At 44.5% G+C, this 13393-nt stretch overlaps 1 protein-coding gene across 2 annotated transcripts in view; it reads right to left on the bottom strand.

Annotated features, from left to right (window-relative positions):
- The window catches only part of SEMA3D (semaphorin 3D), a 135107-nt gene extending 121918 nt beyond the window's left edge, over positions 1-13189 (bottom strand). Inside the window, exon 1 of one of the 2 annotated variants that reach the window (XM_083366266.1) lies at positions 13091-13189. The gene's annotated coding sequence lies outside the window, so the exon portion shown is untranslated. The remainder of the gene's footprint in view (positions 1-13090) is intronic. The other variant, XM_083366267.1, reaches the window with a different exon arrangement.
- Positions 13190-13393: the final 204 nt, after the last annotated feature.

The raw sequence follows: 13393 nt of genomic DNA, 5'->3' as shown, positions 1-13393 counted from the left end.
TTAAGCCGAATGATCAACCCACAATTTATCTTTTATACCGATCCAAGATCGCTGTTCTCCAACGGCAAAAACTGAATTCCAAGTTTGAGCATATTTTGAAAAGGGTTATTAATCTTTCCTTTTTCTCTGATTTTTTTTCCCTAAATCTAAGCTGTTTATTAATCCCAATCTGCATCATGATTTATGTTAAATCCTGATCTTTTTATATTTATAATTTTGGATACTAAGTATTCACAAGGGTTTTCCTTCCTTCCTTCCTTCCTTCCTTCCTTCCTTCCTTCCTTCCTTCCTTCCTTCCCTCCTTCCTTCCTTCCCTCCTTCCTTCCTTCCTTCCCTCCTTCCTTCCTTCCCTCCTTCCTTCCTTCCTTCCCCATCTCCTTCCTTCCTTTGTTCCTTCCTTCCTTCCCTCCCTCCCTCCTCCTTATAATGGAATTTCCCATTTATTCTAACCATTTTAATAAAGTAATATAAAAAAACAATCCCTCCAACTCCATTAACTACGCTAAGGTTGTGACACAGAAGGACTGTGCTTCCAGAGTCAGCAAACTGTAGCTTCAAACTGGGTTTGTGGGTTGGCCTACCATTACAAAACAAGCAACCGAGGCACAGTTTAGAAAACAGGTGCAGGTTAATTCATTCCAAATGTTAAACAGAAGCAAGTCCCGACCTTATTTATTTAATATATATGCCACCCTTCTCACTATCTGCAGTGACTCTACACTAATTACACGTAAAGGGATGTGAAAAGAGCTCCAGGATCGTCACGGAGAACATGGCATTATGTACTGTAGCTGACAGTTCACTGTTTAGAATAAAGCATGCTATATGACATAAAATTTAAAATATAAAATACAAGTTTAAAATATGTAGAAATTAAACAGAACGTGCAGAAATTAGCAACATTAATTGTGTTCTGTCTCGCTGCCATGAGATTCTCAAGTGTACACAAAGGGCAGGCATACATATGTGTTATTGTCTGCAGCAGGGGTCTTCAAACTTGTCCCTTTTATGACTTGTGGACTTCAACTTCCAGAATCCCTCAGCCAGCATGCCTAGCTGAGGAATTCTGGTAGTTGAAATCCACAAGTCATAAAAGGGACAAGTTTGAAGACCCCTGGTCTACAGATCCCACAACTGCAAAAAGCAGAAGCCACTGGATAGCCCCAACTTGTTCAGAGTGTCTCTGGATCTTCCTATTCAACAATTTCTATGACTGCGTGATAGCCAGCTCCTTATTGCCAACAACCCCAGTTGAGTTGTTTTGAGTGCAATCATCATCTGCCTGTGGCTTCCATCTTTTGCTGTTATTTTTGATGTGTTTCTCTGGTCAGCAGTGCAGGGAGGTCAGATTCAAGCCATGCTAAAATGGTGCCAAATATTTTGTAGTCAAACTGTTCTAACCTGAGAATAAACTGTCCAGGCTTCATCAAAAGGTTTTGGTGTCCTTCCAGAAGACATCAAATCTGACCTCATCTTGCAGTGGGACCTCTTTCAATCAAGTCAGAACTGCCCGTTCCAACAACAGAACATTTCTGGTGAAACTGAATTGGGATTTTGGGGGTGGAAGGGTCAGAATAGTCAGTCCTCACAAAGCTTTGTACCCCTCAGAAATTAAGCATTACCAATCCTATACTGTATATGTATATATGTGTGTGTGTGTGTGTTTGTGTGTATGTATGTATCTCCCCTTGCAGAAAGCTAACAAAGCGAGAGAGATCCTATGGGGGCCTGGGCAGGAGTGGGACAGATCTGAGGGTCTCTGGCAGAAGGAGGGTCTCTGGGCCAGGGCCAAGGCAGTGGGGGCCGTTCCCTCACTGTTTCCAGGATGGCTTCGCGGGCCACATGAAACCACTTCACAGGCTGGATCCGGCCCCCGGGCCTTGTGTTTGACATGCCTGCACTATGGGGAACCACATAAATTAAATCAGTAAAAACAAACTCAAAAACTCAACTTAGAAGTTTATCTTTTTCACACAACATATTGTTATCATTTTCTTTTTTTAAAAAAATGCAATGCCTTCAAGTCCATTTGAAGGTGCATGTTGCATGCATAGCTATGAGACCTGGTGAGGATTTGTACTAATACGCCGTAAAACTTCTGAAAATTCAGTTCCTGATAAACTGAACACAAAGTTCTACTTTATTCGTCCTCCATAAATGAGTAACTTGTTCTGCAACCAACTTCAGGAAACGTGCATGAAAATTGTTCAAAAGTGAGACTATATATATATATATATATATATATATATATATATATATATATATATATATATATATATATATATATATATATATATTCCAAATTTGTAGGAGGTGAATTTAGGGCGGCAGTTTAAATTTGATCAGCGTGAGCAAACAATAATGCTGTTCTGTTTGAAATTAACTTTCGAGCTAACCCCTTTGTGTTTCCAGGGGAACCTTTATTATTCTTTATTTCACTTTATTACAACAGTCGCAATAACAGGAATGATGACAGCCTCCAAACATCAGGAGGCCCCGGTAGATAAAGATTTCAGCAAAGGTTTTGTGAACCTTTTCTGGCAGAATGGATGGAGGATAACATAAAACAGGCCTATTAATCCTAGGAAGCGTGTTAACAAAGCTATTTTCATTGTTCATTGCTCACGTGCCAAAAAAACTCCCACAGACCGCACCGTGTTCCCTCTAAAAGCCACAGGCAGCCTTGCAGCTGATAATTCTGGCAGCTTTTCTTATTTTACCCCCATTTTCTGGTTCTTCATTCCTTCTCCCCCATGTGCTGTTAACCAGGAGATGAAAGTCCACTCACTGACACGCAAATGATTCTGATTTTCTTAGGGTGTTTTCTGAGAGAAATTAAATTGAATCAAAACAGATCCAACAAGACTTGGTACAGTTACACTGCCCAGATCATAAAGACACCTGCTTATGATATCACCCTCTCTCTATTGTCTTCACCTAGAATTCAGCTCTATCTTGCTTGCTTATAACAAAGAAAACATCCTGAATTCAAATTCTTTGCGTTTTGGGAAAGATTTTATGAAAATCAGTCCAGACAAGCCAGGAAAACTAAAATTAAAACCCTTATCGAACTGCTTTAAAAAAAACTGGCCCTAAACTAAAACAAGCAAACAAATTGGCAAACTTCTTTCCCTGCAACCTGAACTTGGACAGGTCCCGCTTTAGAGGTGGGTCATGGATGTGAGAGGAAAACAAAGAATGTTCTCCTCTTGGCAGGATCAGCCACGCTTCCCTCGTGTGAATGTGCCATCGCAAACACAGCTTGCGCTTCCAAGTGTAATTCAGGATAAAACCTTAGCTTCCCACCCAGGCCATTAAAACAAGCAGATTACTCCATAGAAGCTGACCTTGTCTGATCTCAGGAAGCTAAAGAGGGCCTGACTGGCAAAGCCTTGGATGGGAGACCAAGAGGAAATCCCAATGCTATATAGGCCAGGCGTTTCAAACTGCTGGCCCACGGGCTGGATGCGTTACACGGAAGCCACCCCAGCTCCGGCAAGGGGGGAAAAAAAATCACGATACGTCGCGGCACGTCACGTGACGCGGCGAGTTTGACACCCCCTGGGTATAGGGAGAAAAATCTTCAAAGAAACCCACGACTGCTGATTTCACCAGACAGTTGAGCTCAGCTTCGAGGGAATGCTAACTATTTCTTCATATTAACTCACTCCAGAGTGGATTTGGGTTTTTTTCTTACAGCAGGAGGCAGCCCACAGTGGGCCCTGGCTTGTTATGTATGGGAATAATAAAATATAGCAGCAGCTCATTGTGACCATCAGGTGGCGCTGTACTGTATCTGGATTGGTTGGTAAGCGCTCAGCGGGAAAATCCAAGTAAGGGATTGGCTGCCAGTGCACCTGGCCAAGTATATAAGGGGGTACTGCTAAGCTTGTAAGCCGCCCTGAGTCTTCGGAGAAGGGCGGGATATAAATGGAATTAAAATAAATAAAATAAAATAAATACAGGTAACCCCTTTGTTCGCTTCGGTACTGCTACCAATAAAGAGCTGCCATGCTGAGTCCATTGTCTGTTGTCTGACCATGCAGCCAAGGACCCACAACACAATATGGCTGATCCTGCAAAAGCTCAGCCGGATCAGAACGTGTTCTTTGCTCGGATGGAAGGTCAGGGCTGAAGACTGGAAGTTAAAAACAATAAAACAGCAGTGAAAAAACCATTTCTCTGTAGCTCTGGCACAGTGAAGTCACGGGAGATTCCATGAAATCCCCCTCAGCCAAATTCGATGGTGCTTTTTTTTTTTACGCCTTTCGCCATCAGTCATCGACGGATGCAAACTAAAGTGAGTTACACGGGAGTGTAAAACAGGGGAAAGGGTGAAGCGTTCCCATTCCACAGAGTGGCCTCTTCTCAATGCATTTATACACATTTATCAGCACAAGTTTGTGGTAATAGCTGAGGAATGTTATTCAGGGACAAGAGTAAAACCATATTGCTTATGTCCTTTCAGCTACAGCCCCCCCCTTTTCTTTTTTTTTTTCTTTTTCTTTACTTGATGCAATCAATATACAGTTTGCAGAGTCTGAAACAAAAACAGAACAGTGGACTTAAAATATCCAGGGAAATCCGACAATTCCCCCTCTTCGGAATAAATCACAACCACTCCATTGTCCTCCACCCTCGGCAAACGATAAATAAATCTTCTAAAACTCGGGTCAGTTTTGGCAAAACAGCTGCTTCCCGAAGTCATACGCCTGTATTTACCAAGAGACTTGGAAACGTTCTACTGCTTGGGATTTTAAGCCCTAGAAACACAGGCTTGCATTTGTGACAGAAATGATGCTTCTTTTTGCTGAAAAGGCTACGGCTGTGGAATTCAGCATTTGAAACTCAAGATTCAGATTTCTTGAAGCGGAATTTACCAGCTAAACACCCACAGCATGGATTGCTGCAAGGGAGCTTTTAACATTATTTTTTTTAGGATGCATCCTTACTTCACTTGGAGAGATACATTTCGACAAAGAGGCATCGGACATTTTTCAGAGTAGAAAATGTGCTTTTTTTTCAGCATGCTAGTTTGATGCCCCCCCCACAAAAAAAAGACTTCCTGCCAGGTAGAAAGCATCAAATCCACGAAAGAAAAGTTTCTAGCGCAGCAGCACTAAAAAAAAAAAAGCAGAATTGTGTGGCTCAATCATCGCACAGCTCTGGATCCAGAAATAATGTCTCTCCAATGTGAGAGCTTTGGGCCTCCAAAATAGCATCCAGGATGGTGGGGGAATTGAGGGAAGATTGGGAATTGAAAGGAGCTGGATCCCATTTTTGGAAAGACAAGATGCACTGAGGGTCCCCAAGGGTTGCTGCTTTGAAAGACGTGGATCGCAAGGCTCTTGGAGGATAAAGTCTGATGAAGAATGGTTAAAGGAACCACGTATGCTTTGGCTAAAGAAGAGGGGGCTGAGGAGAGCCAGGATAGAAGTCTTTTGATGTTGAAGAGGGGGTGGATTCCTTCTCCATAATACTCCAGGGCAGGACAGGAAGCAGTGGGCGGAAGCATTTACTGAGGGAGATCCACACTCAACTTTTCCTCCTTCTGAGAGCCACTGGCCAGTGTGTTTCTCAACCTTGACTATTTTAAGATGTGTGGACTTCAACTCCCAGAATTCCCCGGCTTTGGCAGTTGAAGGTCACACATCTCAAGGTGGCCAAGGCTGAGAAACACTGCATGAAGCAGTGGAAGAGTCTGTCTCCTGAAGTCATTGGGGAATGTGTGTGTGTGTGTGTGTGTGTGTGTGTGTGTGTGTGTGTGTGTCTGAAGGGGCCTGAGGATTTATCCCCGGTTTGGCCTTGAAGGTCAACAATGTCCCTTCCAACTTTCTGATTCCATTCTTCAACCTTTTGTCAGACGAGGCAAAAATGGGCATCCTTGAGCTAGGGTTTTTGTTGATTCTTATAGAACAGAGCTGGAAGGGACCTTGGAGGTCTTCTAGTCCAATCCTCTCCTGCTCAAGTAGGAGACCCTATATCATTTCAGAAAAATGACCAATCTCTTCTGTAAAATCTCCAGTGGTGAAGCACCTACAACTTCTGGTTAATTGGTTTAATTGTCCTCACTGTTAGGAAGTTTCTCCTTAATTCCAGGTTGCTTCTCTCCTTGATTAGTTTCCAATGCCACCATCCATTGCGTTCCAATGCAATCCGTCTGCAAGTAGGCAAGGTAAAAAAAAAAAGCCACCACTGTCTTGATTTCACAACTAAATTCCCCTAAATCCAGCCAACCAGTCAGACTGGAACGAAACCTGAGCACTCCCAAGCTAAAACCGCTTTGTGTGAAAAGAGACATCCCTACTTCCATACTGTCAACAGCTGTAAACCTAGATGAGAAACTTGGTTTCATAGTACAACCTCTGTTTTCCTGCCTTTGCCTGAACAACACTGATGCCAAATGTTACCTACATAGAAATTCAGAGTGAATATAAAAGGTATGTGCATTTACACACACACACACACACACACACACACACACACACACAAACACGGACACAAAAACCAAGATATCATACTATTAAAAAATGCCAAGACACTAGGATGAGGGAAAAAAATTATTCTGTTAATGGATTTCTTCCTCGACCAAAATTTATCACAAAAAATAAATTTTAATTGACCTTGAACATTCCTTTATGAGTAGAAACTAGGAATGGATAAATGTTTTATCCATGTAACTTTTTGCATATTTTTTTTCCAATACGAGTTTGTAGTTTTATATTCAGTGTTTCAAATCCATGGATACTTTGTCTAAAAAAGTGAGGTATAACATGCACTCAGAAACACTCCAGTTATACATAAATTGGATTGTGACATCCAGAAAAGCAGAGAAATCAGTGGATGGTTGTGTTCAACCATCCCACCAAAAAAAAAAAAAAATCTCTGAAGAAAACAGAAGGTGATCCAAGATTTTTGCTAAAACTAGTGGAGGAAGAAATCCCAACATTTTGTGTGCACAGTTTAATCAATATAATTTATTTATTTATTGAGTTTATATACCGCCCTATTCCCGTAGGACTCAGGGCGGTTTACAAGGCAATTAAAACATAAAATACAAAAATTAAAATCAGTTAAAACAATTAATTAAATTTAAGCCCTAAAAATTAAAATCTAAAATCTAATTAAAAATTAAAAACCCCTCAGTCTGGGCCAGACAGCTCGAAGAGCCAGGTTTTCAGGTCCCGGTGAAATGAACAAAGGTCGGGGGCCATCCTAAGTTCCGTGGGTAGTTGGTTCCATAGGGCAGGCGCAGCCACAGAGAACGCCCTCCCCCTGGGAATAACCCGCTGGCATTCCTTAACTGGCGGTACCCTGAGAAGGCCCTGCCTGTGGGAGCGCACAGGATGATGGGAGGTTGATGCCGGCAGCAGGTGTTCCCTTAGATAGTCCTGACCCAAGCCATTATAATAACAGTAACTAGATGGTAGATTGACAGAGACGGATAAATGGAGAGATAGAGATAGAGAAATAGATGATAAGATGGAGAGAGACAGAGAACAAAATAGGAAGTAAATGCAGCATGGAAAAATTTTCAATAGCTAGCTATGAATTAGCCTTTCTTTCTAAACCTAAAGCATCATTAATCAGCAACAATTAACTAAAACGCAGGTTGCAGATTAAAGTTGCAATGCAAAGCAGATATGACAAATAGACAGGCAGAAACTTGGTTGATAAAATAAAAGTCCATTCAATAAAACAAACAACACAGAACTATCCCCTAACCACAAGAACTACTGGCAACCATTTGTGAGTGAAGCTTACACATAATGGTGCAAAATGTTGCTACTTTCAGAAGAATAAATTTATCTTGATTAATAAAACTATCAGAGTGCCCAGGAAATTTAAATGAAAGAGAGGTAATTATGTTCCTCTTGAACTGGCAATGCAGCAGAACAACAGACAAGCAAAAATCAGAATAAAATAACGTTGGACTGAGGTTTACAAGTTTAAGATCACTTTCAAATGTTGGATTAATAACTGAAAAGCTGAAATGCAAACACAGACCAGATTGACCTCCCAGGAAATTCTGCTTTTTTTTTTTTTTTTGGTCATTCTAAATTTTTTTTAAGGGAGGGGGGAAATGTTTGTGATGCATATAGTTGGTTAGCCTACAATTTCCTGGCAGACATTCTATCAAACATAAATTCCCCCACATTGTATCTGTACTATGCACAATATGTTTAGCTCTGCATTCAGATTCTTTTAATTAGAGAATAGCAAACACTCTAAAAGGGGTTTTACTGCCATATGTGATGCCTGGAAGTGGATTGCCGTAATTTCTCTCCACAGACATTCAGGACTGATCTGCATCCCTGCGCAAAGCCAGAACTCAAATTTTGCTTATTATTGTTATTAAACGGCGGCGGATGGCAGGCTGCTTTTAATGAATCTCTGCCAGGCCTCTTCCTTGCCACCTCGTAAGAAAAACAAGCAGAGGAGGGTGTTTGCTGATGCATGTTTGCAAGCTTCCCTTCCGCGCCTTGAAGAAAGAGGCAGCAGTTCCTGGGTTGTGCTAGAAACCAACCAAGGCATTAAAGACCCTCAGCCCAGTTACAGAAGCCGAACCTTTTTCTGGATTTGCGTGCATAATGTCAAGCTCTCTTCGCACCACATCCAGGTCTTGGAAGTGATTTTGGCCCTGTTGATTTCCACGTTTCGACGAGATCCCACTCATCATCTTCAGGCTGGTGTCTTTGGCTTCGTGCTGGCAGCTCTGATCACACTTTGCTCGCAGAAGCATGAAGCCGAAGACACCAGCCTGAAGATGATGAGTGGGACCACGTCGAAATGTCGCCAAGACACTTTCAATCTTACACGGGAAAAGACCCGAATACGCCAAGACCTACATACCCATACCCATGAAAATCTACAAATATATATAGGCTTTGGACTGGTTATTGATGCAGTAATGGTTGATTCAGGGCTAGGAGCCTCCACTAATAGGCAATTATGCAAAAGCCCTCTCTCTCTCTCTCTCTCTCTCTCTCTCTCTCTCTCTCTATATATATATATATATATATATATATATATATATATATATATATATATATATATATATATATATATATAAAGAGGGCTTTTGCATAATTGCCTATTAGTGGAGGCTCCTAGCCCTGAATCAACCATTACTGCATCAATAACCAGTCCAAAGCCTTCCCACCACAAGAAGTATGACTTTAAGGAATCTCACTGCTCAGAGGCGAAGAGGTTGAGAATGGCTTTTGCCGTTCTCACAAATATCACCAAGTAGGACCAATAACAGCACAGGTCAAGCAAAGAAGCTAGACATCTCCCTCAAGCACCAATGTATCTTTGCACCTCAAGCCTCTGCACTCTGAATCATGGCTCCTGTGCTACAGCTGAGAACGGGGTCAAATAAGTCGAGACACTGACTTGGAACGGTGTGATCAGTGCTCTGCCTGGTTCGAGGCACACACCAGAACAAGGTGGGGTTTTGATCTCCTTGCTGCGGTCTCTTTCTTGACTTCAGGACCCATATTTTGCTTTCTGTCCCCCTATCTATCGAGCGTTGTTTCAGAACTGCATGTAAGGAAGCTGTACTTTTCTTTTCAGGAGAAAGGGATATACACGATAACATAAAGAAGAAAAATAAGATGGGAAGATTAACTATTAATCGCAATAGTCTCCCCAGTGTGGACCTTCTCCAGATATAATGGGTGCAATTCCCATCCTGTTCTCCAGGGAGGGGCAGTGTGGAATAGTGGTAAAAGGGCTAGACCAGGATGGGGGACACCAGCTCCAAGATCTGAGCCATGGGGGGTCAGACTTTGGCCAAATCAGGATTTCTCCAGCTAACCTTCCTTACAAGCTTGTTCAGAGGATAAAATGATGGGGAAACCTGAATTCCTGGAAGGAAAGTGGTCCATCCATCTAACGAATGCATAAAATGACAAAACTCTTTGGAGAGAGCTCAAACTGGGGACAAGTCGGTGTAGCCAAGCTATCATTTCCCTCATCATCTTTGCAACAGCGCTCACATTCCAATGGCAATCTTTTTTTTTATTGAAAAGTTTTACAGTACATTTTATTTTTAACAAAACAAAACAAAACCCCTCCCAACCCCCTCCCCTCTTCCCAACCCTCCCCAACACCTCCCTCCCTTCCCCCTCCCCGACTTCCCAGAGCTAAATACAAGGTATAAAAGTACAAACAATCATAGTCTACCTTATGCAAACAACAATAAACTATTAAATCTGTCGCACTTTAACTCTTATAAAATAACTACAAGCAATATAAATATCACATCAATACTTATTCAAATGCTAAGTGAAACTTTTTAGTCCCATATTTATTCTGGATGTAATCAATCCATTTTTTCCACTCCACAATATATCTCTGTTGTGAATGGTCTTTCAAATACGCTGAGATCTTTGCCATTTCCGCCAGGTTGGAAACTTTTAAAGTCCATTCTTCTATAGTCGGCAGTTCTTCCTTCTTCCAATATTGCCCTACTAAAAGTCTTGCTGCCGTAATTAAATTCAACATCAACTTAGTGTCCACAACAGTAGTGTCCGTAATAATGCCCAGTAAAAACAATTGCGGACAAAACTTTATCCTTTTCTTAAATATCATCTGCATATTCCACCAAATTTTAATCCAAAATGCTTTAACCTTTTTACAGGTCCACCATATATGCATTCCAATGGCAATCTTGAACAAGCACCATTGGAAAAGAAATATCACGAAAGCAGCTTGTCAAGAATCTTAGTGCTCAGTCCACATTTCTGCCCGATCCCAATTTTCTCATCCCGCCAATAAGCGGGCCTAATAATCCAGCCTCCCAGACTGGTGCCATTCCCCTTTACTCAGAAATAAATCCTACTTGACAGTCAAAGGTGATTGTTCTCACGACTTTACACAACACATTTTTTAAAAAAACCCTCCGTCTCTTAGTGTCTTCAGCATGGAGTCGGCTTGTCACCACCTTCCTCAAAGACGTTTTTTCTTTATTCCTAACTCTGGGATCTGCCCAGCCAAATCTTAACCCGATTTCATCCTTTCTTACTTTAGGACAGACATGTCAAACACAAGGCCCGGGGGCCAGATCCAGCCCACGAAGAGGTTTCATGCGGCTCCGCGAAGCCATCCTGGAAACAGTGAGGGAACGGCCCCCACTGCCTTGGCCCTGGCCCAGAGACCTTCCTTCTGCCAGAGACCCTCAGATCTGTCCCACTCCTGCCCAGGCCCCCATAGGCACCCTTGATGCGTAGAGCTGGCCACGTCCACCCAGTAGGCCATACGCACACTAGACACACCCACCGAGTAGGCCACACCCACCCTGTCCATACCCACCCGGCCCCCTGAGGGCAAGCGCAGTGCTGATGCGGCCCTCAATGAAATTGAGTTTGACACCCCTGCTTTAGGAGATCAAGTAGAGTTGTCTTAAGTGCTGCCACCTACTGTAGCTAGGTGTGAGATTTAGAGAACTCCAATAAATCCAACTGAGCTGATTGCAGACAGCCAATACACTTAACCTTGGCCCTCAAAAATGGGAGCAACAATGCTGGGTAGGAATCAGGACCTTTCCCCCCCCCCCCCGCCGCCTTGCAGAGTTGACGGTTTTTCCTCCAGCTAATTTCGAGCCAGCCCTTGAGGGTCCCCTGGAGCCAGTGCCAAAATAATTGGAAAAAACCCTCCAGTCAGTAACCTTGATACAGATAAGGACAAGTTTAGCTTGACTTAAGGCGGCAGGGGTGAAGGCAACGTTCTGAGGACCTGCCAGGGCTCATCTGTGCAATGGTGAAGAGCACCAGGGGTCCCATCTTCTTCCTACTTTGCAGCGCATCTCCCTACTTTTAGTACAACCCCCCCCCCCCGATTGTGATGTCACTGTGGAGGAGAGGACCAGGTATCCCCCAGTATAAAGGAGGGCACCATCCCTTGCCCACCAGCTCAACCTATAAGGAGACCCCCTGACTTCCTCAGGTAGGGCAACTCTGACACAAGTAGCATGTGTGAGTACATCCATACATGCTTGGCCAGGGGCTGCAAGCCCAGAAGTGAAAGTCAGAGGGGCTTGATCTTAAATAAATGGGTCAGGGGACCCCGTGGGGCAATTGAAGCTGTTAAAGAGTTTAGTTCGATGGGAACAACCCATGGAGGCCCGATTGTCACAGGCCAGAATTTAGGCTCTAGGTTGCACCCACACATTTCCTCAAGTGGAGTCCTTAAATCGAGGGATAATTATGCTCCCCTCGTTTGGATGGCTTATCAACACAAGGTTGCGATTACTATTAGTAGCCAAAAGGTTTTGCTGCTCCAGTCAAGAGTCACCCCAAACAAAACTGCGGGAGAGCCAAACCAAGAAGGGGGCCAAATGCTTGAAAAGGGGGGGGGGGGAAATAATAAAAAAAAATCTCTCCTTGGTTAATAATAACACATAATTTTCTCCCCCCCCCCATTATTCCCACGGTCGTGGCTCTGCCTCAGTTTACCTAGGAGAGGGCCATTCCACACTGCTCTGCTTTTTTTTCCCCTTCGCAAGAAAGCAGCGCTCCGACGCCGATCAGAGAGAGAAGGTGAAAGCTTTTTTCTTTTTTTTTTCCCCTCTGGCTTCATCATCCCGACGTGGCGGGCATTTCCCCCGCCAGCAAGTGCCATCCCACGCGTCCGCGCATCCCCACGCCGCTCTTCCCCCCGAGTCCAGTCCACCCAGCGCCGATCAGAGAGAGAAGGCGAAAGCTTTTTTTTTTTCCCCTCTGGCTTCATCATCCCGACGTGGCGGGCATTTCCCCCGCCAGCAAGTGCCATCCCCACGCCGCTCTTCCCCCCGAGTCCAGTCCACCCAGCGCCGATCAGAGAGAGAAGGCGAAAGCTTTTTTTTTTCCCTCCGACTTCATCATCCCGACGTGGCGGGCATTTCCCCCGCCAGCAAATGCCATCCCCACGCGTCCGCGCATCCCCACGCCGCTCTTTCCCCCGAGTCCAATCCACCCAGCGCTGCCTGTCGTGCGCGGAGAGCCAGGATCGAAGGTGTAACGATCCCCCACCCCACCCACCCACCCCTACCCCCACACCACACACACACACACACAAGCACACCTAAGCAAAAGAAAGACACACCCACCGGTGCACCTTAAGAGTAGGCGAGGATCCGGCCGGGGGTGCTCTGGAATCGGGCGCATTCCCTGGCAGCGGAGCGCGGGGAGCGACGGACGAGCCCTGCGCTGCGCTGCCCGCCGGCGGCTTCTGGGCATCCGCGGGAGGGCGGACCGAGGGCGGGGAGGGCGCGTCCTCCGCCGCCGAGTCTGGCGAGCCGGGGCGGGTCTCCGAGTTGGGGAAACTTCCAGGCGCTCAGCCGGTGCCTGGCTCGCTCGCTCGCCGCCGCCGGCGCTCCCTCCGACGGGCAGCTCGTCCGATCGGCCCGCGC

This window comes from Vipera ursinii (genome assembly GCF_947247035.1).
Source record: "Vipera ursinii genome assembly, chromosome: 6".
Classification (NCBI taxonomy): Eukaryota; Metazoa; Chordata; class Lepidosauria; order Squamata; family Viperidae; genus Vipera; species Vipera ursinii.
This window is presented reverse-complemented; position numbering and strand designations above follow the sequence as displayed.